Raw genomic sequence first — 6,000 nt, 5'->3', positions numbered from 1 at the left:
GCAATGTGATTTGATTTGAGTTTTATTTGCAAATGTCTCCCTGGGAAGACAGAGAGGAGGCTGCTGCTCCCAGAGGGGAGAGCTGCTTTCTTTAATTACAGGGAAGCAGCAGGAGCAAACTGCAAGGAGAAAAGAAATCAGTCGGCAGACTGGGCTGCCAGTCTTCCTCTTAGCACTTGGAATTCTTGGGGTCTGGAAGAACAATTCTCCTCTGGGCCTCATTTCCTACATTTCTAAAATGGGGATGGGGTCTTCCTGAGTGGTCCAGGGGCTAAGACTCCATGTTCCCAATGCAGAGGGGTCAGATTCGATCCCTGGTTGGAAAACTAAATCCCACATGCCACAACTAAGACCCAGCACAGCACAGCCAAATAAATAAATAAATGAAAACAATAAAAATAAATAAGTAAAATAGGGACAACCACGCCTCCCTTGTAGGGTTGTCAAAAGTCTCAAATAATATATATAAATTATACATACATATACACACACATGCAGTGCTTATTGTAGAGATTCATTGATAATATATATGATTATCAACAGGAATAGTGGTAGTGGTAGTAGCACTTACAATAGCAGGAGGCATTTGACAGGAATTTCCTAGACTTGATTCACCCTCCTCTACAAATATGCAATAATATCCTTCCACTAAAGGTCCAGCTAAAATCCCATTTCAGGGTGACACCTCCCTGAGATGCCAGCCTGAGGTCATTACTTCCTCTTCAGGGGTCTTTGTCTGCAGTGTTCATTAGACCAAATGGCATACTACCCAGTAGGATCCTTTCTAGTCACAGGACGCAGAGCTCAGGCAGATCCAGGTGGACCAGGGCAGAGTGAGCAAGATATCGGACTTGGGTGTACAGAGAGTGGTGGTGGATGTCAGGGAAGGGAGGAAATGAGTTCTGGAAAGGGCAAAGCAGCCCTCCTGAGTCCAGGAGAGCAGTGTGAGGATGGAGAACAGCCAGGTGGGAGGACCATAGCTGAGGGGGGATGCAGAGTTTAAGGTCTGGGGTTTAGGCCCTGGCCAGTCAGGGCAGTGGGTTGGTAGAGGTTGGAATGGGCAGGCAGTTTGACTTAGGGACATGTGGCCCAGGAACCTCACAGCTTCAAATTCAGGCATTCCTCGCATAGGGCAAGGGTGTGCAGACCCCATCAACTAGGAGGACCCCAGAATCACTTTGGGGGTTTCCTCAGATCCATCAACTAGGAGGACCCCAGAATCACTTTGGGTGTTTTCTCAAAATACTGATTTTCAGGCTCCAGAGCCGGGGAGATTCTGATGGAGTAAATTAGACACACTGTCGGAAGAGACGATGGGCCCTCCCACTCTGTGAGTGCGTGAGCTTACCCGGTGATGACTAAATAAGCCCTCCTCACAGCAATAACCTTGAAACTCAAATGCTTGGTGAAGGTTTACCATGAGGCAGGAGGACTTCAAGGCATGTGGACCAGATGCTCAGAAAGTGAGTGTGATGAGCTTACAAATACTTAGTGAAGAAAATTTTTAAAAAAAGAAGGGTTCCAAGAAACCAGGGTAAAATAACATAAAGAGAAAAAGGAAAACAGTCATTTTCTGAAGAAAGCTCTATGAGGAAATACCACCACCAGGATCCCAGGTTCTCTCTTCAGGACAGTACATCAGACATCCCCCTTCAAACTGACCCATAAAGAATGACAATGTTTGTATGAGAGCACAGTATGAATCAGGAAGTACTGAATCATATATCCTGCTGGTTGGATCCATTTCCAGGCATTATAATTTCCTTCATGTGAGAAGAGGAGTCTCAGGCTCTAAGCTAAGGCCTGGCCCCTCAGAGGCTGCGGATGAGGGCAGGACCACCGTGAAGACAATAGGGTCAAGAAGCATCGGTTAACCAAAAGTATTTATTTCTTCTCCTTCATAAACATGCTCTCTGAAATGTGGCAGCTATATTCCCTTGCCTTACTTCCAGAAAGTCAAGCCTGGCATAAATCTCCCAGGTAGGAAACCAATAGACTATTTTCTAGAGAAACTATTAAGAGCCAAGAGCAAACACCTACTGATTTTGACAACTGGGAACCCCGCCCCCCAATGAAAAGGCCAAATCACCCTTGATTACCCTGTGGTTCAGCCCAGCAGGTGGCATGCCCTGGCCATAGATATAGAATTACCAGCTGTTTTAGTCTCTCATTCTTAAATATACTGCTACATCCATAGACCATTGGAGACTTGAGGAAAATCCTCCAACCTGAATCACAAGGCAAATAAATCCAAAGAAAAATAGAGAATTCCATGCGGGGTTACAAAGGAGGAGACTATCTAATAATCAAAGGGATAGTATAGAGAAATCTCTAGAAACATAGGATATAACAGTCTCCAAGCTGATGTTTGAAATTTTAGAAGATGATCCAAGGGCTTTCAAGGGTGAAATAAACTACAGACAATGGCTGCGTGGATGTCAGTGGATGCTCAGAAGCAGTGGGAGAAGTTGGGAGGCAAGGAGACACTTTGCCATATTTCTCTTGCCTTTCTGAGTGTCTGATGAGAGAGGCCCCAGCTGCCCTCTGTTTTAGATGCACTACCTTTCCAAGCATATTTGAAGAGTGAACAGCTTTGGAAGATATAGTGTTTCTGTCCAGAGCAAAAGGCAGGCACACCCATTATAAAAGATTTGGATTCCCTAAGTTCAGGGTTCCTCTCTTGTAACACAACCATTGCCTGTGTGTGCAGGTATCTTTCAGTCCTCTTTGTGCCCTCTATGAGAACTGGGGTTAGGAGAATAGTTGCAAAAATTGCTGATATTCTGGCTTCTCCACTGCTGTAAGTAATGTGCTGTCCTGGTGAAATTGACAGCCAACTGCTACCTTGCAAGGAGTGTAAAACTTGACCCTTCACAGCTCTGGACAGCGATACCTTCAAAATTCGGAAGGAAAATAACTTTCATCTTACATTTGCATATAAAACCAAAGTAGAAAACAATTGTGAAGTAGAATAAAGACTCTTTACAACTAAAAAAGTATGCCTGTACAAATTCAAAATAAAAAAATACAATGTGCCCATTCTTAGGAATGTACTCTATGATGCTATCCAGTTAAAAAAAATAAAATGGAGGAAATTAAGAAATAAGAAGATATATGACTCAGGAAAGAGGGGAACCAAAATTAGAGGCTGGAGAAAAAAGTTCCCAGCATGTCTGCTAAGCAGCATGCAATGAAATCAATGTTGGAACATTTGAATAGAGGGCTTCTACGTGAAGACTCTTAAGGAAAACAAAGCAAAAGAAAACAAAGAAATGAGGATTTTTTTTTTAATTATGGAAAGTATTATTATGACATATAGAAAAAGTTGAGGAAAGGGTGAAAGATTCACAGAAAACCAGGTAAATTGACAACAAATGAGGCAATTATTAACTCTAGACAAATGAGAGATTGTATGAGAAAGAAGTTTGGTTGCATTTCACCGCTTGGCTCCATATGTCAAGGCTGATTATTGATCTTTGCCAAAAATTATTTTATAAAATATGTCACAGGGATAAAAGGAGAGAAATGTGGGCAGCAGTGTGGAAAAATGAAATCCTTATCTACCATGGCCCAAAGTCAATAGATAATGTCTAAAACTGGTATCTCAAGAAGTAGCAGGATAATTTCAAATGACAGAGGTAAATGCCAGGGGGAAGCCCTGGAAATGTGAGGGATGGTCTCTCTGAGGGAAGGGAGTGTGTGTAGAATGGGGGGTTTCTGTATGTAAACATTACTTGAAGTATTACTTTGATAAAAATTAATTAAATATAAATTTGAGTTTTACAAAATGACATAGACAGCTGGCCCAGCCTTTCAGTGGGCTGAATCTTTTTTCAGCCAAACTAGTCATCACATCTCAGCTTTCCTCATCATGAACAAAACAGACAATTTTTAAAATGTGCTATATTTTGAACTCCTTAGTTACACTATATACAATATCATGTTGTGTCCAACTCTTTGTGACTCCATGGACTGTACAGTCCATGGAATTCTCCAGGGCAGAATACTGGAGTGGGTAGCCTTTCCCTTCTCCAGGGGATCTTCCCAACCCAGGGATCGAACCCAAGTCTCCTGCGTTGCAGGCAGATTCTTTACCAGCTGAGCCACAAGGGAAGCCCATATACAATATCAGTTTCATGTTTTTCTTGATTAGATTTTTAAAGTCAGACTTTCTTGAAAAAAAAGGAAAGAGAACAGGGGCCTGGGATCTGGAGTTGAAAGAGGTGGGTCCAGCCTTGCCTGTTCATCCCCACCCTCCTTACTTGCTGTGTGTCCTTGGAGAAGGTACTGCACTGCTCAGAAACATAGCTTCCTGCTCTGCAAACAGAGGCAAACACCATCCTTCTCACAAAGTGGTTACAGGCGTGCCTACGTAAGTGCTAAGTCGCTTCAGTTGTGTCTGACTCTGTGCAACCCTAGGTACCGTAGCCCCCCAGGCTATCCTGTCCATGGGGATTCTTCAGGCAAGAATACTGCAGTGGGTTGCCATGCTCTCCTCCAGGGCATCTTCCCGACCCAGGGACCGAACCCACATCTCATGTCTCCTGCACTGGCAGGTGGGTTCTTTACCACTAGCGCCACCTGGGAAGTCTGGGTACAGGTGGGGAAGGGCATTTCACTTCACTGTAGCCTCAGCAAACCCTGACTTCTTGCACAAAGTACGCACCACTGAGTATTGATTTGATTTGAGCAAATTAAGAGTGATTTCTGAAGGCATTTAAAAATAGAAGCAAATGGCTGCTATGATTTGGGGACAGGCCTGCCAAGAAGCTGGAGTTGGATTAGAAATGCTCTTTCAAAGTTCTTTTGTGCTCACTATGCTAGATTTTTCTTTCCTTCTGCCATGAGAATACACAAACCAAGCCAATGCAGTTGGGCTGTTGCAATTAGACTGGGTAGAGATGAGGCACCAGTAATCACACCTATTTCCCCAGGAGTGACTTTGTTTCATACTGGAGAATTCAGGTTCAGCCTTGTCAATTCCCAGCCGATGTTTCCACATGGGAGCTTCTGGTTCTAGAATCTGAACTATGTCCTGTGGTTGGAACACGACTGCTGGTGCCCACCTTGGCCTTCCTACAAGTTCCCCTTCCCAGGCATCACTTCACAGTCAGCCATTACCCTGAAGCTGAGTCAGTCTGGATGTCCCAAAGCCACCTGCACGGGGGAGGGCAGTCAGTAGTCACCCCTCTGGGCTCTTGGCGTACTGCCCTGCCATTCTAGAAGGGCCAGTCTTGCTCAAGGTGGCTGAACAGTCCTTGAAGACCTCGGAGCTCCTTGAGGTAGTTCTGAGTGTTCCAAAGCCCCTGCTGAGTCTGTATTGTCAGTCCCCAGGGCCTCAGGGCAGAGGCCCCTGAATATCCCTCAGAGGTTTTCATCTGCCTCATGATCCAACTACATCCTGTCAGTACTGCTGACATTGCAAGGGCCTGTTCTGGATGGAGAACCTGTCTATGATGCTGGCCTGCCTGGTGGGATACGGAACTAAACCAGGGAGCAGCTTCACCTGGAAGGTCTGGTTTGGTCCATGCAGGTGGTTCAATTCAACAGTACCTTGGGAGGAGCATCCAAACAAATGGGGTGAGGGTCCAGGTACCTGTGCAGGCCACAGGGTAAGCGCTGCATCAGCTGTGCAGAGGGTGCTGTTCCCACAGGAGGACCTGGAGACACACAGCCTTCTGTGGGGACAAAAGGTATCATGGGGACGCAGAGGGGATACCTAGTCTCCCCGAGTCCTTCTTGCTGGAGGGCCCAGAAAAGGGTTCCTTTGAGATGCCTCAGCCTTCCTTCCAACCCATGTTTTCTTCCAACTTCTCAATGAAGTTCATAAGGATAATGCCCCCCCTTCCATGACTGCTAGGGCTGAGCCAGGGGCTCCGAGACAGTGTGGAGATGCAAACTTGGGTTCCTGGGTTTGTAATCCCACCTTCTCTTCCTCTAGTCCCATTGGCCTCACAACTCAGCCATCCCAGCCTCTGCCAAGCCTTCCCATCCCTTCCT

This window comes from Odocoileus virginianus, chromosome 2, assembly GCF_023699985.2.
Source record: "Odocoileus virginianus isolate 20LAN1187 ecotype Illinois chromosome 2, Ovbor_1.2, whole genome shotgun sequence".
NCBI classification, from domain to species: domain Eukaryota; kingdom Metazoa; phylum Chordata; class Mammalia; order Artiodactyla; family Cervidae; genus Odocoileus; species Odocoileus virginianus.
The sequence above is the reverse complement of the archived record's forward strand: the minus strand, read 5'-3'. Positions refer to the sequence as shown.